The sequence below is a fragment of the Podarcis cretensis genome, assembly GCF_951804945.1.
Source record: "Podarcis cretensis genome assembly, chromosome: 11".
Classification (NCBI taxonomy): domain Eukaryota; kingdom Metazoa; phylum Chordata; class Lepidosauria; order Squamata; family Lacertidae; genus Podarcis; species Podarcis cretensis.
This window is the reverse complement of record NC_137180.1, coordinates 24862105-24885919: the sequence shown is the minus strand read 5'-3', so window position 1 is coordinate 24885919 and position 23815 is coordinate 24862105.

Sequence of the window (23815 nt, the reverse complement as noted above, 5' to 3'; positions counted from 1 at the left end):
TAAAAACTTCCCTGAACAGGGCTGCCTTCAGATGTCTTCTGAATGTCAGGTAGTTGTTTATCGCTTTGACATCTGATGGGAGGGCATTCCACAGGGTGGGCGCCACTACCGAGAAGGCCCTCTGCCTGGTTCCCTGTAACTTGGCCTCTCGCAGTGAGGGAACCGCCAGAAGGCCCTCGGAGCTGGACCTCAGTGTCCGGGCAGAATGATGGGGGAGGAGACGCTCCTTCAGATATACTGGACCGAGGCCATTTAGGGCTTTAAAGGTCAGCACCAACACTTTGAATTGTGCTCGGAAACGTACTGGGAGCCAATGTAGGTCTTTCAAGACCAGTGTTATATGGTCTCGGCGGCCGCTCCCAGTCACCAGTCTAGCTGCCGCATTCTGGATTAGTTGTAGTTTCCGGGTCACCTTCAAAGGTAGCCCCACGTAGAGCGCATTGCAGTAGTCCAAGCGGGAGATAACTAGAGCATGCACCACTCTGGCGAGACAGTCTGAGGGCAGGTAGGGTCTCAGCCTACGTACCAGAAGAAGGTCCAAGATTCTTTTTTTATATATATAATTTTTTATTATTAATTTTAACATATAAATTATAAAATGTACCACAAAACTTATCACTTATACAATCTTTTTGGACTTCCATCAGCACCTCTGATGATCCACCATTTTAACCACTTATGCATTTCTTAACTTTATATTGCCTTTACATCTCTTAACAAATCATCCTCCCCCTTGTCCATTTTTACAATACTTCTAATAATACTCCTCACAAAACTTCTTGCAACCCTACAAACGTTATCTGTTCTTCACAATTACCAGTACTTTTCAAATAGTCCGTAAATTTACTCCAGTCTTCCGTGAATTTCTGGTCTTGCCGGTTTCGAATCCTTCCTGTTAGTTTATCTAATTCTGCATAGACCATTAACTTCATCCTCCATTCTTCAATCGATGGTAACTCTTCTTGCTTCCATTTTTGGGCCAATAATATTCTTGCTGCTGTTGCAGAAGGTCCCAGATTCAATCCCCAACATCTTCATGTAGGACTGGGAGACAACCTTGCCTGAAACCCTGGTGAGCTGCTGTCAATCAGTGTAGACAATGCTGAGCTAGATGGACCAATGGTCTGACTCAGTATAAGGCAGGTTTCTGTTGTGCTATGGCCTGTAGTCAAGGAGAATTTCCCAAAAATATCAAAAGCTTGCCCTACAGCAACTCCAAGCAGGGGCGCGCCAATCAGTGTGGTCGCCCCTGTTCTGTGGAACAGCATTCCTGTCAACATATGACAGGTTCCCCGCTACCTCATTTGGCAACAGTACTGTTTTTAAATGGCCAGTAAAGCGAGATGAGCGCCGCGACCCCAGAGTCATCCACAACTGGACTTAATGGTCAGGGGTCCCTTTACCTTTACTTACTGTTTTTAAAACTACAGTAGTACCTCAGGTTAAGTACTTAATTCGTTCCGGAGGTCCGTACTTAACCTGAAACTGTTCTTAACCTGAAGCACCACTTTAGCTAATGAGGCCTCCTGCTGCTGCTGCGCCGCCGGAGCACGATTTCTCTTCTCATCCTGAAGCAAAGTTCTTAATCTGAAGCATTATATCTGGGTTAGTGGAGTCTTTAACCTGAAGCGTATGTAACCTGAGGTACCACTGTATGTTCCATTGTTTTTTTACAATCTGTTTGCAAATTGCTGTGGCACACATGTAAAAGGAGATTCATAAAATGGCGATGATGAGTCATTGTTTGGAAAAGGAAAACACCAGACGGTGATATGGAAACAAAAAAGAAAATGACCCAAAATGAGAAAGCAGTTCTCAAAAGTGCCAATTTTTGAGCTTTGTTACAGCTCAAAACATTTTGGGCCTGGGAGTACAGTGGCAGCCATAGTGGTGTCTAGCACCTGGACTAGACAGAACTCTGGTCTTATTCTTATATTCTTAGATAACAGGCTACTTTCATTATAAATACCAAGAGTCCTATATAAGGAAAGATTAGGGTTATGTACTGGAGCAAGTCCTGAGCATGGGAGCAGATGCATGCACCCACAACCCACCCACTCCCTTTTTGAAATGGAAGGACTGTATAAATAAGGTATACTTGCCTATGATGTGTAGATAATAGGTGTCAGGTTATGCAATCTATTCTACACATGCTGGGGACCCTGTGCAAGCTCAGGATTCCCACAGCATGTAGAAACTACTAGCAAAGATACTTTGTGAGCAATGTAGGTTGCTCATTGGCACAGACATCATAAACAATGATGAAAGTCACTGTGATTCATCCTTAGTAGTGAGAGGGGAGTGTATTTGGTAAGTAGGGCATAGCAGCACAGCCATTAAAGTGCTTTTTTATGGGAATGGGATGCCCAGCACCAAAGTTTAAGTTGTCGCTTCTTTCAAAGTGATTAGGGTTTCAAAGATGCTGAAGGCAGGCAGCTTTCCTTGCTTGTTAAAGCTGAGTGTAGGGTTGTGGAACCTTCATCGTTAGATGCACATCTTCCCAAATGATGAGAGTGATTTCTTTACTAATGCACTTGTCCTTCTGTTTACACAGGCAGTAACAGTGCCATAATTTGATTCATTGGGGAACTTTTACTAAACAAAGCCTAATGCTTTCAGTAAATAATGACACAGAATAAATTAGCAGAGGGAATTATAGATACACTTGAGGACCTTTCTACCTAGAAAAAAAAAGGAACTGAAATCTAGGACACTAACAATTAAAGTAATTAAACTAGCACTTAAGTCGCCTTGTGTCACAACAAAGTGGATTCTGGCTGAGTAGTTTTGCATAATCCATTTTCTATGTCTATATCCTTCCTCTCCCCCCCCCCCCATCTTCTTAATGAAAAGTATTTTGATTTTGGTTTTGGGTTTTTTTAAAAAAAATATTTAGCAATCTCTCCTTTGAGGAACCTAAATGCTTCTCATATGTTCCTGCACTTTAATTGAAAATATAAAGCACAATATTGCATGTTCATGTAAACATCACACTTTAAGAGCAAAACAACCACTTTCATTTAAAAAGAAATCCTCTGGTGGAAATATCTGTGCCAAATATCACTAGCATGCCACTCACATAAACAAAATAACATACATTTTTAATACTGTGTGGTAGGAAGCCACCTGCAACATTATAGCACCTGTTTGTTCATAAACAAGGCAAATGTTTCTCTGCTTCCGTAAAGCTTGCAATCTCAGGAAGAAATGGGGGATCTGATGCTTTCAAAATGTAGCAAAGAGTTCCCAATTTAAAAATGTATCCACTAACGGAAGAAGGCATCACTAAGGCTAGGATCCTAAGTACACTTATTCCTGTTCTCCATGTTGCCAGAAATGGGGAAAGAGAAATGCATGATTTAATACAAAGCATTTCCAACTAAAAATGGCTGTGGTGACTGGAAGTCCCACATATAGAAACTGGGATTTCAATGGCAAACATGTATTGATGAACATGGGCAACCTACCTTTGCCAAAGCTGGCCACTATGAAAAGAAAAGCAGGGGGTTTTTTCAGCCAGAACTCACTGGACCTCAGTTCTGGCACCTCACAGACAGGTGCCATTGCCATTGTAAGAGAACAAGGGAGGCGTTCGTGGTGAGTTCCAGCACCTCTTTTTCTAGAAAAATAGCATTGCTCACCAGAATCAATAAATAGGCCTTTCCAAGGAACTACTAGCAGACTATTCAAAGCAACCTCATCTTGCTAATGGGTTCCATATTGAACCACCCTCACAAAGAGACAGACATATAAGGCATACTAGCCTCTATTTTAAGTAGGCAATTGATATGTTTTTATTCCGCCAGACTTTTTCATATAGTTTAAACTTGTTAGCTGTGTGAGACTCTTTTTTATTATTAAAAAACTGTTTTATTTCAGCTTTTAATGCTTTATTTTACTGGCAGTCTTTAAGACCCATATGTACAGAAACACATTACTTGCAATAACTTAGCACTATGTAATATGATACTGGAGCATTGTTGCAGCAACACTGAGATAGATCTAAAGGTTCCCTTCCTCTGGCAGAAGGCTTTCCTCCATTAGAAGAAGGGGACTTTCAGATTCACTCAACCTGTTATGTTATCATCACGGGCAGATTTTGTGCTGCAATATCTTAAAATTTGAGTGGCATTAATATGGACAATTTTTGATTGCTACTTGTGGACAGGCAGATCTCACTGAAGGATATTTTTAGATTCCGCCCCTGATTCCCTCCCACTTATTTCTATTTTCTTACCATTTTATAATCATCACTTGAAAAATGCCATTAAAATAAAGATATTGTGAGTTATAAATATAGTATTTTATCACCATGTGGTTAAATTTAGTATGTTGTTATTATTGGGTGGACTCCTGCAACTTTTCTTTCCCGTTCCTTTCAGTTTCTGCCCAATGGAATTCCATCACCAAGCTTATTCTTTTGTTAGCCTATTCATAAATTGAGCAGATTCTGTCATGCAAACCTGTATTCTGCCCTATTCTGCAGACACATAGCAGGGCCTGCTTGGTAGTGGCTCCATGTTTATGGAATGCCCTCCCAAGGAAAGTGCATCTGTCTCCATTATTATTAACACTCAGGAGGAATTTTAAAACATTCCTGTTCATACAGGCTTAATAATACTGCTACTGACAACCTTGAAATTATTAGCTGTCCTTGATGGCTGGTTTATTATTATTATTATTATTATTATTATTATTATTATTATCTGAATGCTTTATTTTTTAAGGAATATATTATTTTGCTGATTTTTTGTTTGCCAACCCAGGTTACTTTGGAAGGAAGGGTGGATAGAAATTTAATGAATAAATAATAAAATGTCTGCTCAGAAGTAAGTCCCATTGAGCTCGATGGATCTTATTCTCAGATAAATAAGTATATGATTGCAGCCTCATTTATATAAAAAGGTCTAACACAACCTACCAAAGATTGTGTAGCTAGTTTTAACCATAATTTGAATATTTCTATTACTCATAGGCTTTAATACCAAAATCTCTCTAGCAGTAGAAGAGCTGCACACTGGAACATCTAATGAAAATAAAACCCCAAAGATTGAGAATTGTGTTTCTTTCTGTCTTGAATTTGATGGGATAGCTGATCCATATTGTGTTCATAATTTAATATGAGAACCTTTTAGTTCCCTGATTTTAAAAAATTCAGTCTATGTGCAACACTGAGATTTCTGTTTCACCATTATTATGAAAGCTTTAAAAACATGCATCTGTACCCAGGACGTCCTCCATAACATAAGGGGGACACACACTAAAATAAATAAGCCACATAGGGAAATCTAGCTGGTAGTCTTTTATGAACTGTACATAACAAAGGCACACCTATCCTTTGGGGTCTCTTTGCTGTTTCTCACTGAACCATAAGGAGTTTGGCAGTGCATTTTTCCCTAAATTAACTATGCTGTGGACAACTTCTTAAGCAGGTAGCATAAGAGAGTCACACCTCCTGGTTTTGACATTTTATTATCATACTCCTAGAGAATGTTTACATATTTTCCCTCAAGATTGAGGGGGACCAGCACTCATCATGTGCGTGTGACAGCACACATGATGTGCTGCGCGCATTGCAGCTTCTCCAGAGCACTCGGCCTCCTCCAGACGATGTGATGTCACATGCGCACAACTCACAATGCATGGGTGACATTGCACACATGCACCACCTGCAGGGCCCTGTTCGTCTTTGGGGCAACCTGAGAGGCAGTGACTGGCCCAAAGACACACCCAGTGAGCTTCTGACTGAATGGAGATTTGAACCCTGGTCTCTCAAATCCTTGTCTGACACTCCACAAATGGAGAGGGGAGGGAGCGGGGAAAGAAAATTCTAGAAAGGGACAGCAGGAAATAACAGCAAGGCTATGAATGCAAAACAAAAACAAAACAAAATAAAAACCCCAAAATGTCTTTTCACAAATATTGCATTTGAAATAAAAAATAAATGACAAATTCAAACCACCCAAATGAGCGTACACTTTCTTACATGTAGGCCTTTATTATTTGTTGCATCTTGGCAACTTTTTTCACCTGGAAGCGAGCAACTGTATTGTTGCTGTTGCTTTTTCATTTTAAGAGCAGGAGCGTATAAGACCGTCTTCCAGAAAGAGCCTAGAATAGATACCCTAATATTTTCCTGCAGTAGCTTAATGGGAAAAGCACTGCAGGGCCAAAAGGCATCTAGGAATAAAACCCAACTCCCCCCCCCCGGGGGGGGTGGAGCCATTCCCATAACTATGTAAGCATTGTAAGGCAGTGAAATGCTTGAGATTTACTATATTAAGTATTAAAATGCAACGGCACATTACTATCTCAAAAACAAATTTTGTGAACAGAGATGAACCAAGAAAGCTTTTAGTCCATTTCCTGGGTCATAAACAAAGAGCTTCATATGCAGCTACTGGAAGAAGCATAAAGGGCACAGTACTATACGATCCTTATTGGATTACTCAGAGGTTTTAGCCATCACAAGCTACCATCACAGGCTTTATAAATCATTAAGGATGCTCCCCACTGAACAGCAGTCGTGTTTTAAGCTGAGGCTGTCTTCATTCCCCAACCTTGTGCAGCAAAGTTTTCTTTAAGGTTCCATGGAACTTGTTTATAGAGCACATTTAAGAAATGATACTTATTTATTAATTACAGTTTATTATAAATAATGCACAGAAATACATTTGTGTCCCACCTTTCGTCCAGGAACTGGGAGCAGCATACATCAGATTATCTTGTTGCTGTTGCTGCTCTTCTTCTTCTTCTTCTTCTTCTTCTTCTTCTTCTTCTTCTTCTTCTTCTTCTTCTTCCTCCTCTCCTCCTCCTCCTCCTCCTCCTCTTCTTCAGAGCAACATTTTGAAGTAGAGTAGAAACACTGACTGACTCCTGATCTTCAGTGAGCTCCATATTTGAAACCTGGGGTGCCAACTTGAATAAAATATTGTGTGTTTGTGTTCCAGATAAGCTCCACCCCACATAACTGACCACATGACATGGCGCGCACACACTCCATTTGAACAGGAATTCCTCTCAATTTGGGAGAGAGGCAGCCCTCTCAAATAGACCTCAGCCCCTAGGAATTGGCTCCTATGTTTGAACCCAAATATGAGGAAGCCCCAAACTTCTACCCACTACACCACACTGTCCTTCAGTTTCAGCTGAGAAGTCTCACCTTTACAGAGAAGAACTCTTACAGTATCTGGGACAACCTTCCCCAGCCTGACCCTCCTCAGATATTTTGGAAAACATCTACCATCAGCCTCAGCTAGCACAGCTCTGATAGCTGGATCTGCTGGGAGTTTTAGTCCAAAAGATCTGGAGAGGGGAAGGTTGAGGATTTCTACTTTGAGAGTATCTAGGGGAGTGTTTCCCAAACTTGGGTCTCCAGCTGTTTTTAGACTACAACTCCCTTCATTGCTAGCTAGCAGGGCCAGTGGTCAGGTATGATGGGAATTGTAGTTCCAAAACAGCTGGAGACCCAAGTTTGGGAAACCACTGATCTAAGGCAATCTTCACTTCCTTCTTTGTGATCTTTATTGTTGATTAGACCATTGGCAAAGCTGGCTGGTTTCTATCACGTCACATCATGCCTAATAACTCTCCTTTTCAACTAAGTGCTAGCAAACATGTGAGATAATCAGGACAATGCTTTTATTTACATGCCATTTCTGGTTAATTAACCAGGGATTTAAAGCTGTTCTTCAATGCCAAGAGTTGAATTAGAGAGAGATGGTTCGAGAGATGGAAATAAAAGGTGCTTCTTTGTGATCAGTTGTATTTACCCATGGTTATTTGTAGAGTTTGTGTGTGCATCTTTGCATCTTTGTATTTAAAGTATTTCAAAGTGGTTCTCTGAAGATAGTGTTCATAAATAGGGGATATGTACAAATGGATACACCACTATGCATTCAATAATGTAGCCTTGAACACTGAAGCTTATTTAAGTGAGCATGAAAATATGAAAGAAAACATCAAAGCCAGCCTCTACATTTTGAGGAGTGGATGTCAAGACAGAGCAGAAACATAATCATTCCCATCTTCACTTATGGTGGGCTGTAAGGATTAATTAATGTTCACAAAGTACTTTGAAGCCTTTAAATGGAAAGTGTGTTGTTATTATTATTATCAGGTTGATACTATGGCAAACCTGAAGATGTTAAATGACATAACAACTTTATGTTACCTAGAGAGTGGATTCAGTGTTTAAGTGGCTTGTTTACTTATTGTGCTGTGAATCTCAACAGAAAACCAAATTACTTTCTTCATATGCTTCTTCACATTTGATCATGGCAGCAGAAAGAGCATAAAAGGACCCTGTATACCAAGGACTTTTTTTATCTGGATTTGCCAGTGTTTAATTTGTTCAGGGTTATTAAGGACTATATGTTACTCATATTCAGAGTAGACCCAGAGTAGAGAAAAAGAGTTAAATTAAACCCACTTAATTCAATGGGTCTACTCTAAATATGACTATTTATTTATTTATTGCTACATTTATATACCAACTTTTTCTTCCAACGAGCTCAAGGTAGTGGGCATGGTTCTCCTCCTCCCCATTTCATTCCCCATTTCACAACAACCCTGTGAGGTAGGTTAGGCTGAGATCACCCAGAGAGCTTCATAGCTGAGTGGAGAATTGAACCCTGGTCTCTCAGGTCACAGTCCAGCACTGTAACCATTACACCATATTGGCTCTCATGACCAATGTTGGCTATCATCTTGTGGATTGTTCCATACCCTTACCAACTGATGAGACCATATATGGAATAGAGAAGTACATGTGTATGCTCCCTACCAGATGAATGTCAGGTGGGTGAGGTATAAATAATTATTATTATTATACCTACCATACTTTTTCGTGTATAAGACGAGCTTTTTCATTTAAAAAATTATGATAAAAAATGGAGTTGTCAGTGCATAGGGTTGCCGTGGGATTGGTTGCCGTCGTGATTTAAAGATTGTCACCGGCTATTGTGGATGTTATTGGTGGCTGCGGCAAGGGTTGTTGTTGATTGGCTGTCGCTGAGGCAATTGGGCGGACGATAGATGGCTTTTGCAATGTCTGAGGGTGGCAGCGTAGGTCATGCGAGTGAGAGATTTTTGGCAATCCTCCCTTAAAAAAGCTCAACAATACATGGCAATCTTCCACCATTTTCTGAATTTGGGGTCCCCCAAAATAGGGAGAAAATACAGTATATACATACCAATTTGTGCAGTCTCCCTTCTTTAACTGTAATATACTTTGGCACGCCAATGGGATGAGAACAAGCCAGCTTCCCCAGGCAAAATGAAAACAAAGACATGTTCAAAAACTAAGGTCCTGGGCTTTTTTAAAGGTTTTGTACACTCATACAGAGGAGTGATACCCATCTCACTGTATTAAACGGAGAAGTAGTGTTTAAGAGGTGTCCTTGAGGATATGTCTGTTTCCATCCTGCACTCTGGATTAACCCAGAGAAATCCCTATGAGGCTACAAGTGTCCATTGCTTTGTTGTTGTGGAAGGCCAGAGTTCTTGGCAGATAAAGTGATTCTTAATGGGAGAAGAGGTTTGATGCTTTGGATTCCTTACCGAGGACCAGCAAAATGCTGCCTTGCAACAACTGAGAAATAAATGCACATTTATTGTGCCATAAAATGGTCCTCCGGAAAGGCCCCCAGCTGAATCATCCAGTGTTCTTAACTCTTGAACAGTGGATAAATGAAACTTTTAATATGCCGAGCAATCCTAGATGATTCACATCGAAGACTGAAGGCAGAGGAACATAAATACATTATCATACTATATAGAATGGGATGCGGGTGGCGCTGTGGGTTAAACCACAGAGCCTAGGGCTTGCCAATCAGAAGGTCGGCAATTCGAATCCCTGCGATGGGGTGAGCTCCCGTTGCTCAGTCCCAGCTCCTCCCCACCTAGCAGTTCGAAAGCACGTCAAAGTGCAAGTAGATAAATAGGTACCACTCCGGTGGGAAGGTAAACAGCGTTTCCGTGCGCTGCTCTGGTTCTCCAGAAGCGGCTTGGTCATGCTGGCCACATGACCCAGAAGCTGTACGCCAGCTCCCTCGGCCAGTAAAGCGAGATGAGCGCTGCAACCCCGGAGTCATCCTCAACTGGACCTAATGGTCAGGGATCCCTTTACCTTACTATATAGAATAGGCTGAAGTATAAGAAATGAAGTACAAATGTTTATAATTCCTTCTTTTTTACTGTCAAATATTAAATATTTTATTTTTCAATTTTTGCATTTTACAATATTTCAACAACAAAAATTAAATCTAACCAAATTCAACCTACATCTTCTTCAAATCCCCCCTCCCCATGGTTCCTAATTTAAATTGTAATCTTACTGCATAACCAATTCAAACCTATTTACAAATTTAACCTTTTAACTCCCTATAAATTATTTCTTCCTGCTCATGCTTATGTCAATCCTGCTAACGTTTTTAATTGTTTACAATTTGTCTTCATACATTCAACAATTTCCCCCCATTCTACTAAAAAATTCTCTCATCTTGATCTCTTATTCTTCCAGCAAATTTCACTATCGCTGCATATTCCATCAGTTTTAATTGCCAAATGTTTATAATTCCAAGCAAAAGCCTTTTCAGAGAGAAACGCTGATTTTCTTCTTCATCTGCATTTGAAAAAGGAAGTTCAGGAAATTTTATAGGAACTTATACAGCAAGCATGGCCCTTAGACACTACTTTCTTGGTAGAATGTGGGGAGGGGGAAGAGACATAAAAAAATAGTAATGAATGGCAAGAAAATCCAGATATCCAATGATGGACTGCACTGAATTGCTTATATACAGTTAAGTGCAAAACACTTCTCAATTTCCCCTTACACTGCAGCAACTGAGTTTCTACTCTTCTAATTTTTTATTTTTTTTACTCTAGGGTGGCATTTTTAGGATAGCTATATTACTAGAAGGAAATGTGATTTTGGACAGGTAAGGATATTATATTCAGCTCTACTTTCTTCTGTATTTACTCCTGGGGTAGCATTTATGAAAGGAAATATTACCAGTAGTAATATCTTCTGGATATTTACCAGGCATCCCATCAATATCCCCCCCTAAGTTGATTATGAATCTAAAATGCCTTTTTTGTCTGTAGTTTACATCCAAATTTCTTTACATGTTTTCTTTTTTTAAAAAAATAAATAAATCTATTTTTGTTGTTTCAGATTATTTCGTTCGGCATCCTCACGCGACACAGATCAACAGGGGAGACTCGGTTCTATTAAAGGAGATCTTTAGAAGGAAGTCAGCTGTGGAATGTTTTACAAATGTGGTTCAATAAACCCCACATAATTTCAAATGAAAATGATGCCTACAAGAGGGTCTTGGGAATTAGCATAGAAACAGTATTTCACTTAGACTCAGGCCAGAAGGACCTTGGGGAGAAAAGGACTATTTTCAAATAGCCTGATGGGGGTAGCGGGTGGGGGGAGTGAATCTTTACCAGGGGTTGTAAAGAACAAAATTTGCATATTAATAGAAGATTAAAGTGCCCATCAAGTATTCTGTAGCAGTTACTTTCTCTTCCCTGTTTTGTTCTTCACAAAAACATTTTTCATAACAAAAAGAAACTTCTGTCTCTTCAGCTACAGCACGGAGTCTCCAAGGTTCCCGGTGACAATGGGCCACAGGATCTTTGTGTTTGAACAGTGCAGCATTATTTATTCACACAGATATATGCCAAAAGGAACTTTTTAAAAAAAAAAAAAACGAGATGGAATGACATTTTAGTAGAACATTTTTTATAAAGGGAAGATGTAGCCAGATGGGAAAGGATTTCAAGGTTTCAGTTGCTATAGTAGGATGACCACTTATTTACTGGCAAAAGAGAGAGAAATGCATCTCCACTTCCCCCCACATAAAAAGGGGACAGGTTAGCATTAAAATTTACATATGGTAATTTTATGTATAGATGCGCATTTAGAAATTACTATAATTTAAATGTATTTTACTATAATGTTTTACATGCCTGTTGAAAACCTGTTTGTTGAAATGCCTGTTTCAGTGGGCCTTTTCAGACACATCTTTTTTAAAATGGTTTCAATGTTTTAGGGTGTTTTGTTGTGATTCTTTTTTTAAAAAAAAAAAGTTTTATATGATTTTAATTTCTTTAAAAATATTTTAAATATGTTTTCTTGTGTTTGCTGCCCTCAGCTTCTTTGGGAGGAAGGGAGGAGTGTAAATTTAATAAATAAAATAGATTTTTTTAAAAAAACGAATGAATGAAATAGAAGCGCAATACGTCTCACCATAGTGGGGGATTCTGTAACCAGGTGATCTGTGTGCAGCCTCAAGGTCTCCCTCTTTCCTAGTATTAGTCTCCTAATTTAGGGATCCTTTCAACTGTGAAGATAGGCATCTTTCTTTTGGCTGCTTGAGCTTGTGATGGTTCTTATTCACATGCTAAACAACTGAAATGACAAGCAAAGCTCAGTAGTTTGCATGGCAGGGCCCGGACCCCTTGCTCCCCACGAAATAAATCCACCAACACAAGTATATTTGGTTAATGGGATAAATAAGGCCATAACTTTATTGGTTACAAGATGTGAGCGGTTTGGCTTAGGCAATTGGATGAAGCAAGACTATATCCGGACTCCTGCTCGTCTGCAGGAAGTCTCTAAAGGGTCAACCACCGGAAGGGGGAGCCCTATGATGTACATCAATTGAGCGCCCCCAGGTGTGGCGATCACACAGGGTCCCCGGATGTTTAACAGTCTATTGATCCCTGTGCCACCACTGTGCTCGCTTCCCCGCTGCCACCAACCCATTACTCTCTGGTAAAACACTGAATCCAAACAGTTGTTAAAAGTGAACTAAAAAAAAACAAGTTTATTTTACAAACGTTAACAAGTTTATGGTTTCTCAGATAATATTCCTGTCAGTATCTTAACTTTAGTTTCTTTACCAGCCTCTACCTTCCTAATACCTTCTGACTGATTATCTCAACTGTTTGACTGGCTCCTCTTAACAAATTCTCTCTCACACACACACCAGACTAGCCCAACCCACACTTATCTTCTCTGTCTCTTCTAACTCCAGACTGTCTTCTCAACCACCCTAACTCTAACTCTCTCAAAAAAACACCTATGCTTAAACCTTATACACAGTTAACTCTGCCCCTTGGGTTCCCATTGGTTAGTCATTTTACAATTAGTTAACCTTTCCTTATGAACCCAGTATGATGTCACACACCTAGGAGGGCAAACGCCACACCAGGGTCACTGTTGGGGTCGTGACATTGCCCTAGCCCACGGCCAGGCTTCAGACAGGAACCACACACCCGGATCCCTTTAACGGGATACCCTTAATGTGGAGGGGCAGGCGGAGGCACAACCTCCCCTCCCTTAAAAAGGCTTACCTAATGCCTAACCGTCAATCGAGCCAAAGGCTCGCCGCCAGCACCCTGCAACCAACACTTAATGCCCTCCATGATACCAGGCAACCCAAAATCAATGCCCATGTCCAAAAGGTGAATGCCATCATTCACCTTTCATCCTCCGCCCACTCCCAGGTCACTGCTGGGACCCGGATGCCTGCCCACAAAGCAGCCCCTCCTAAAAGAGGGGGGGTGACTTACCATCACCCAACTGGTACTCGCTTGTTTTTCCAGTGTTGCAGGGGGATGCCAGGGACTGAACATGGGACATTTTGCATGGAAAGCAGATATGTTAACACTGGCCTGTTGGCTTTCCCTAGAGCTGTTAGTGACCCTGTTTTGTTCACTTGCAGGGGTGATATGATACCAAACTGTGCCTGCAAATGGGCCTCTTCAAAAGGTAAAAGGACTGAGGGGCAAGGATCCAATCAATCAGCTGGATCTAGTTGCCTACCCTAGACTAAGAATGATCCACGTTACATGATCCACATCATACAAGGGAATTTTTCTACTCAGCAGCATCGCCTGGTGATCCTACAAATGTTGGAGTAACCTTGTTCCCATTTTTATCCTTGCTCTTTTGTTGGTGTTATATTTTTGTCTCTTGGCATAAAAGGTAATGCAGTATTCCAGCCGAACCTATTTTTCACCAGGCTAATGTAAGAATCAAAAATATGAAAAGCTCGACTTCCATGCTATTTTGAGAACAAAGCTAGAACTTGCCTGAATTCAGTGGGTCCTAGGTCCATTCCCCAAACATCCTACCCCAATTAGAGCCCAGGGCTGCCACCAGGGTATCAAATTGTGCTTTAATTCTGGCCCCTCTCATTTTTAGAAGCCAGATTACTCACAGACATTTCTGTGAAACTTTAGCACGCATGAGTAAAATATTGAGGGGGTTTTGTTTTTTGCTGTTGTGAAAATAATAAGATCAAGCATTTCCATTTGTCTTCAATAACTTAAAGCTAAGTGGTGGCAACATCCTGAGTATATAGTCTTAACTTTAAATCTATGCACAATCACATAGTGGAGGCAAGTCATCATTATTTCTTCTGAAATAAAGTACAGAGTATGTGTTTTTCCTGTTGCCTTTCAAATTGGTTCAATTTCTGTCTTGTCCTTGCTGAAACTTGCTACGTTCTACGTGTGATATTTTAGGGGAAATGATCTACCACAGGAGATTGTATAGTGGGTGTTTCTTTTTCTGCCAGCCTCTTAAAATGACTATATTAAACGAAACATTTTGAAATCAGATTGGAGTCTTGAATAACATGCCATGTATGCCGCCACTCTAAATGACTGCTCTGGTCTCTCAGCCTGAGGTGAAACCATTTTAGGCCTATTCCTCAAGGTCTGCATAATTACATCAAGTTATTCTGGAGATTCAGCAGTAAATTATCACCTTTAAATTCTGTTAACAAATTTCCACTATTTTTTATGAATCAGAAAACATGGTGAGAAAAAGTTACAGTAAAAATAATTCATTTTTATTATAATTATATAGTATATGCAGAGCTACGAAGATTAGCATACAGAGGTTGTTTTGGTTCCTTAAAATAAATACGAGCAAAGCTGACACTTCAGCGTTAAAGTGAATCTCAAACACTATGTTTTTCATCAGACTTCTCCTATGTGGTGACCTCCAGATTTGGGGGCTATAAGGCCTATTGGCCCTGGCCAGTACAGCTGTGGTGGCTGGGGCTGTTGAGAGTTGTAGTCCAAAACATCTGGAAGGCACTACATTAGGGGAGGCTGTTTTACAGTATTAATCCACATCTAACATATACTAAAGAGAAAGTAACAATGACAGCTTATTTGGAGCTCTTGGCTTGCACATTTGTTCATAAATCGTGTCCTCCAAATCATGGAGAGCCACATGTTGCTGTGAGATCACCAAACTGCCTTCTTGTTGCTAGAGTGGGCCCATTTGGGTGACCTCCTTGCCTCATTGGTCGCCCCTATGTTACTGGGGGAAATTTTCTGTCGGTTGGGGTTTAATTGGCAACTGATTGGCTATTTAAGGGGCTGCATGAGGCGAAGTACTTCCTCTTTCGCATCGTGCAGCGGATCTCCCGCCCTCCCTCCCTATAATTATAAGTTGTGTTTTTGACCTTGCTATGCCTGTCTAGGGGTCGTCTGGTTTTGGAGCAGGGGCCTGGTAGGAATTTTGCCACTTGGCTGATTGGCTGGTGCCATTTGGTTTTTGCCTACCGTGTAGCAAATCGTCACAACTTTGTAAAGTTGGCGGTTAGGCATTAGTTCATTCTTTGGTGGAGGGGATTATGGATTGGCTGTGCCTGCCCCTCATTTTTGTTGCTGCTGCTAGGGAATTCCGTTAAAGGAATCCAGGGCTCAATTTGCTCTGTCCGATCCCCTCTCAGGGGTAGGGCCATGCCAGAGTTCCTGGGAGCATCTGGAGTGAACTAAGAGGTGCAAATACGCCTCTGTGCTCCCCCAGTATGTTTTTCTTTACTGACCTCTGGAGGTACCAGTTAGTTGTCAGCCTTCTTCCTGCCAGTGCAGGTTCAGGTAGTCCGAACCAATGCCTAAGCAACCACTCACATGCTGTAATCAATAAAGTTGTGGCCAAATTAATGCCAAAAATCTTAAACAAATATTCTGTTTCCTGTGTGATTTATTTTGGAAGGGGTTTGGGGGTCTTCACACGCAACTCTTTCTGTGGGTCAAACTGTACCTTAGGTTAGTCCTGTCTGTTTTTAAAAGCATGCTTAAACCAGCCACTCTCCTTTTGTGTGTGTGTGGGGGGGGGGACTTTGCAGATTAGCCACTGTCTTTTTAATCTCCACTTGTCTCTTTCCCAAGTAGCCACAAGCCTCAGACCATGTTACACAAAGGCTCCCCAACCTATTTGCGCCTAGGAGCAACTATCACAAATACAAAAAATACATTTTTGGTATTACTTTTGCCCAGGCGGGCTGACACCAAGAAAGTGGGCGCGCATCTTTTTTGGATGTATGCAAAACACTAAGGCTTCCTGACTTGATTGTAAAGCACATGTCTCTGTTGCATATGAATCGTTTCACATACACATATTTGGAACAATAATGGCATGAGTCCTGGAAGCATTAAGAAATAGAATGTGTGCCTGTGGATCAAGAGAAAAAGGAAAACCAAAGTAAATGGGAAGCATCCCTTGAACAGGAGGGGTCTTCCTAACCTCAAAATGTTCCATTCTTCTGTTTTGTTTTTAAGAGGATGTTTTCCTTTTAATGTTTCAAATTTAATAAACCCCCAAAGAGTACAGAATAGACCATGGAGAGGCAGGCTGGAATTTTCTTTGAGTGATTCATACTTATATTCAATCTTTTTATTATTATTCTTTTCTTCCAAGCTGCATGCCCAGTTCTCTTCCACTGTAAGCATGTTGCCCTATAATCTTTGTACTAACATGAGAGCTAATAATGAAATCGTACAAATTTCAAGATGGAAGGAATTCAAATGGCCCTTAAGTTAAAGGAAGCAGCATCCTTCATAAACAAAGTATTTAACAGATCAGAAAGAAATAATTTAGTACCACAGTTTTCAACCTTTTCCAGACCCAGGACGAACTTTTAGCACTAACCTGCAAAATGGGATAAAAATTTAAATATAGACCATATGTACCCCACTCTTTTTCCTGCACCCTCTCTGTCAGGAGGGTGACCCTCAGAGTCAGGAGGCCACCACAGACAGATGATTGGGGGCATTAGTGTTGTCCAAGCAGAATGAGTGGTGGCGAGGGGGTTGGAGGATGGAGACATGGTTGCCATGTGCCCCTAAGCTAGCCTACTGTCCTCGGCCATGGGAGAAGAAGAAGAAGAAGAAGAAGAAGAAGAAGAAGAAGAAGAAGAAGGAGAAGAAGAAGAAGAGTTTGGATTTGATATCCCGTATTATCACTACCCTAAGGAGTCTCAAAGCGGCTAACAATCTCCATTCCCTTCCTCCCCCACAACAAACACTCTGTGAGGTGAGTGAGGCTGAGAGACTTCAGAGAAGTGTCACTAGCCCAAGGTCACCCAGCAGCTGCATGTGGAGGAGCGGAGACGCGAACCCAGTTCACCAGATTACGAGGCTACCGCTCTTAACCACTACACCATGCTGGCTATAAGATGCTATAAGAACAAAAGAATATTAGAAAAGACGTGCTGAACCAGGACAACGGCCCATCTAGTCCAGCATCTTGCTCTCACAGGGCCTAACTGATGCCTATGGGAAGCCCAGCAGCAGGTCTGTTGCCAGTGTTAAAGTAAGATTCAGCTGCTGGTTGAATCAGCTTCTATGTATTGAATGGAAGGCTGCCATCTTGTTCCTTGCCTTAAGCAGCAAAACATCTTTTGTTGACTGTCCTTTCTCCTCCTCTTAGTTGCAATAGTGCTTTCCAACTGGTGGTAACACCTGCTGGACTGTGAAGTACAACGCATTGAAAAACACTGCGTTTTAAGCTTTGTGCATGTTCCCAGCCTCTAAGCACTATACATTTCACATTGACTTAACCAGATAAACCTAACAGATATTAATATTCCTACTCTCCATTGTCTTATCTAATCCACCTGGTGCCTTCATTGACATCATTTTGGCACCAGGTAAAGACATGTATTTCCCCCCAGACTTTTCATAGACAATAGACAAGCATGCTGCAGCTTTGTTGTGTTACTACTGCGCTGCCAAAGGTTATTGTGGTTATTATGGGGGTAATAATAATAATAATAATAATAATAATACAACTTGGTTACATGATTGCCCTTTACTGATTGTGATACTGCAGTGTTCTACCCGGACACTGAGGTCCAGCGCCAAGGGCCTTCTGGCAGTTCCCTCACTGCGAGAAGCCAAGTTACAGGGAACCAGGCAGAAGGCCTTCTTGGTAGTGGCGCCCAACCACTGTGGAATGCCCTCCCACCAGATGTCAAAGAGAACAACAATTACCAAACTTTTAGCAGACATCTGAAGGCAGCCCTGTTTAGGGAAGCTTTTAATGTTTAATGGATCACTGTATTTTAATATTTGGTTGGAAGCTGCCCAGAGTGGCTGGGGAAGCCCAGCCAGATGGGTGGGGTATAAATAATAAATTATTATTATTATTATTATTATTATTATTATTATTATTATTATTTCAAGGAGTTCCATGTGTCACTTGCCTGCTACAATATTCTTAGTTCTACAATATGCTAAAATCATGCAGCAGGAGGTTGGGGATACAGAATGTGCATTAGTTGTCTTGCTGTTTTGCTCATCATTTATATGCTGCTTCTCATGCGCTACTCAGGTTGAGATTCTATAATGCTGATGCTTCAGTGATCAATACCTGACTAAGTTCAGAGAAGAATGGCATGACACGCTGAATATCTCAGTCCTGACATTCAAGAACTGGCATGCTGGGATTCAGCACAAAACATCCTTGCCATGAAAAACTAGTTTCTTTAGCTAAGCCTGATTAAAAAATATGGAATTTTACCCAGACACCCATTCCTTTATTATTGCTGCTTGCATACACTGAAAAACTGGGGTGGCCTGAGACCTGTCTGCATAAACTGGTCACATCAAGACTGCAATCAGCTCCTCACATATCACCTAAATAGACACAAAGACCAGTAGAGCCACAAAGCTGAAATAATGGTGATGGTTCTAATGAACATCAGCAAAAGAAGTACATAGTCCAACAAAGTGAAAGGGGTGGTTTTGGCACATCAATGAACACCATGCACTAGTTTTCCTTATCCTGCTGACTTAGCCACACATTTTGCATGGTCAACTCTGTAGCAAATGAGGAATCTCCATACCAGGCTGGTCTCTTCTGCCAATTCCATACCACAAACATATACATGTAAGAGGCAGGAAAATACATGTATTTCATCTGCAATCGTGCTTTGCCTATATTGTAGCTGTCACAAGCCAAACTGTCATTCTTCCACTCTTGCTGGCTGACAGGAGAAAACCCCAAATGTTTGCAGTCAATGTATATATTTTTCAGATAAAGAAAGAGAAATGTTGCTTCATTTATAGACAGAGTTCACCTGCAGCTGAAATATGAGCATCGTACAACTTGAAATAATTTTCTGTACCATGAAAAACAGATTTGTGCTAATTATTTCTACAACAGTTTTCTGTGTACAGTGCAGTTCCCCAAACTAATTTCATTTGCCCTTATCAATTTAGCATTTTTCTTAATTTTACAATGAGAAAATTATTCTTCAGTCAAACTGAGCAGCCTTTAAAGGGGGGGGGGAATGAAAAATATTTTCTGCCTAGGTGCAATTAATTAAGATGAAATTATGTACCCTAGGAAACAACTCAAGGAGGTCGTTGTCAAGAACATATTTCATAAATGATTGAAAATGCACCTTTGCATAAAATGTTGAAGCCTTCAAATCAGGAAGTATTGGGAGTATATTTTTTAAAACCTATAAAATATATACCACAGATTCTACCACCACCTATCTGTAAACAGGCAGGGAAGTGATTCACTTGTGTATAAGAGCTGCAGTTACATACTCTAATAATTGGCCAACATACTTCATACACAACCCAAAGCTTCTTTAATTCATAAACTATCATTAGCCAGTCCTGGAAAGTCTAAAAACATCTACAGTTTCTCTGTTCTTTTTTTCTTATGCACCTCAATTCACTTCATGCCGATGCCAGTTCTGTACCATTACAATTTATCCCTTAGTCATGAACCTCACACACAGTGGACTCAGCAACTAACAATCTAACTAAATATACCCTTTATCACAACCAAACCATAAAGAGGCTGTTTAGGGCACATCGCTCTCTGGTCGTGCCAAATTCCCTGATTTCCGCATCAATGTTAAGAATAGCTTCTGTGATATACTCTCCCATTTGCTTTGCCTTGCCTTTTCAGAAAGAATCTATTTCTCAGTTCAGCAACCATAGAAAGGAATGTATTTCTCTGTTCAGCAACCACATTCAAGAGTAGCTCCACACTTTGTATGACAGCCATGTTTGCCATCACAGCTGCATGATGGCCACAGCCGGTGCAGGGAGGGCCTAACAAATGTACATTGGAGACTGGTATTGGGCTGAATTAGGCCACAACTTTATTGATTACAGGAATGAGTAGGTTTGGCTAAGGCACAGTGGACTCCTGGACAAACAGAATGGGGTGCCTCTGTAACTAAGGATCCAACCCAATGCCTTATCCACCAAAGTTGTGACAGAAGCTATGCGGTAGGCAAAAACCTACAATCTGGCCAATTTGCTTGCAGGAGACAATTCCTCCCCGGTCCTGAATACCTCAACCAAGTAAACCATAAGAAGGTCCATACACAACTCGCCCACCCTCCTACTGGGGGAGCCCCTAACGGACTAAGTAGGTGGGTGGAAAATCCTTTGATGGTCATTCAAGAGGGTGGCCCACACCTGGCTGCCCCCTTAAATAGGCCAGGAGCAGGCTGAGAGAAGCCCCCAAGGCACTGCCCCTGATTGGCCCCACCTACACCTAGACATCTGATGTGGCTAGAGGCGGGTGGTGCCAGGTGACCACCCCCACCAGAAGATGGCAGCCTTCCCAGACCCTCCACAGCCATGCCATGCCACAAAGGTTGCCCATCCAGATAATTTACACCAGCTTCAGTTAATTTACTTAAGCAAGTTAGTCCTATTCAGAACTAGGTTCAGGAGTGGGGCTACTGGTGACTGAGCTGGCCCTGGCAGAGGAAAAGCAAGCCTTTAAAATAGAGTTTGACTTGCACCACTCTTTGCTAGTGTAAATTGTGCTGGGATGCTGGGTCACAGGGCAAAGCTGAAAGGGTTTAGAATAGGTGTAAGTCTGCACTTACCTGTTCCACCTCTGCCACACCCATGGAATGCCCCCTTTTTGAGACCTACCCTGATCTTGACTCAGCAAGCTTACCCCAGCTGATCTGGAATGGGGAACTTGCCCCAGTGCATCCATAGCTGTCAACCTTCCCTTTTTTGGTGGGAAATTCCCTTATTTCAGCGCTGCTTCCCGCTGCTATCCCGGATTGTTAGATATCCCGTAGACTGTCCCTAGGACAGGTGAGGCTGCTGATCCCTTATTTTCAAGGCTGCTGATCCCTTCTTTTCAAATCTGAAAGTTGACAGCTATTAGAACATATGTGGCTGAGCTGGAATGGGCGACTTCTGCCAGACATTTGCCTATTACAGACTTGCTTTCAGGTTTGAATTGTGTTGTAAGTTAGTCCCCCTTTGTTCATACTGAAGTAGCTAGGTAGTGACTAACGTTTCTCATTGCTGAATCCTAGCACAACTGCACTGGCTTTCTATACATTTCCAATTCAACGTTCTAGATTTTTGTCTAGAAAGCCTCCCTCAGATTCACTCTGGAGGATCTGGAGAACCCCCACAACAGCATGTGGGGTGGGGAGAAAGGAAATTGTTCTGTCGGGAAATCAGAAATACTCGCACTGATGGAATGATCTGCTTAGCACTACATTGCATTCCTCCCATTGATTATGACTAACATCCTATTGATTTCAATCAGTCTACTCTGAGTACGACTTAATCAGATACCTTCATACATCTGAAAGTCATGTCTCTCAATATCAGTACATGGGTATTTAAAGGCTGTTTACACTTTGCGCATTTGATACAGGCAACTTATATAAATGCTTTAAACAGGTAAAATGACGGCTGCGTGTGGAACAGTTCCAAGAGTAAATGAATGCTGTGGGAATCAACATGAAGTGTATTGGATGGTGTTGTTTTGTTTTGTTTTTTGTTTCCTGTTCAGCATCCTTTGCTTTTACAGTATTTTAGGGGTGGGGGTGGTTTTGGACTAAGAAGGCAAGATGATTTTTGGCAGTGATTTTATACATTAGTTTTCCATTTTAACAGCTGGGCCATGTGTGCTTGTATTGGTGCCATGTGGCACAGTGTTCAAAGCAGCTGACGTCCAAACACACCACTTAAATATGTTGCAGACAGCATCTTTAAGCTCGGTATTTAAAGGACTCAAGAACCGTTTCTTCCAATGGCATCTTTTGCAGTGGTTGAAGGGCTCTGAGGATTGAGCTGAAGGGCCGAAAGCGCCTGGTGATTCAGACCCCCTGAAGAGACAGAAATATTAATTCACCATCCTTTTTAAAGAGCTTTCCTTGTAGTTAAGTGGGATAGCCGCGAGAAATCAGATATCCACCAAGACTGAAGCATGCACAGATGTACTAAATTAAAAGGAGCAGCATTTTTTAAGCTCCTAAAGTCTATTAATTCTAACATTGAGGAAAAGGCTTCCATTGCATGGCAAAATGTTTTGCGTGAACCAGGCGCCTCCCCCACCCATGTCTGTCTTCCCAATAAACATACAAAACAGCAGTAATTTGAGGTGGGGGTGGTTTACTCAAAAGAAAGACTGGAAGGACGATCCAGATCAGGACATAGTGCAAGGGGAGGAGATTTAATCATTTTCTTCTCAGACGCTACTCCCCAAAACTCAGGGGGTCCCCCCACATGATAGTTTGCAATAACCTTCTTGGGATCTTTTGTATTAATTAGTATCCTATAATAAAATTGGCCAATAAGTGTGATTAAGCAAGGCCATTTAGCAGCTTGTAGCTCGCCTATGATACACTTTTTCTCTTTCTTTCTTTCTTTCTTTCTTTCTTTCTTTCTTTTTAACGGATAGAGGCCCTTCACTGTTGTGACAGCAGAAAATCAAGAAGTAAAGCTTTCTCCACAACTATACCTCAATCCTGTTAAAGCTTCATTTGCTGCCTCTGTTCATGGACAAATATGGGTGCACTATCAGCGGAAAATGCAGTCGAAATGTCCCACAATTTATGGTGTTATTTGGGAAAGGGCAGGAACATAAGGACAGAAATGGCTCTGAATTTGTTTCTGTGATAGAACTGATTAATCCAGTCATTCTCAGTGTGAAAAGGGCATCTGTAAGAAGATGCTGCTGTGGGGAACATGGACTCACCCACAGCCCTTCCTCAGATCAGGTTTCACCCCCACCCCACTTATAGGTCACAGCAATAGCAAGAATGTTATCAGCATGCCATCATTCAACAATACTGATCAATGCTAGTGACAAAGAAAATCTGAAGAAGGGGGAACTGTTGCTTCCTTGCATAAGACTTTCTACTCCTTTTTTAGTCTAACCAGCGGGAGGTTCAGGAGACACCACTAGGCATGGATAACACCCAGTGACAAAGTCATGCAGCTATTACATCTGGAGAGGCCCCAATAATAAAGTTTAAAGAATCCAGTGTACTCCCCGTGAGTCTTTATTAAAAGCTTACCCAGTGACGGTAAAGATGCAGATTGCCAGCCTGTTGTAAAAACATCTACATCGGCACACACTGGGCGTAGCTTGAATTTTCTGTTCCAGTACCCAAGGCAATATCTGGAAGAGTAGTAAATAAGAATATTTGGGAAGGAGGGAAGAAAGGAGACACACCTTTTAGGTTCTTGTTAAGGGCTGCAG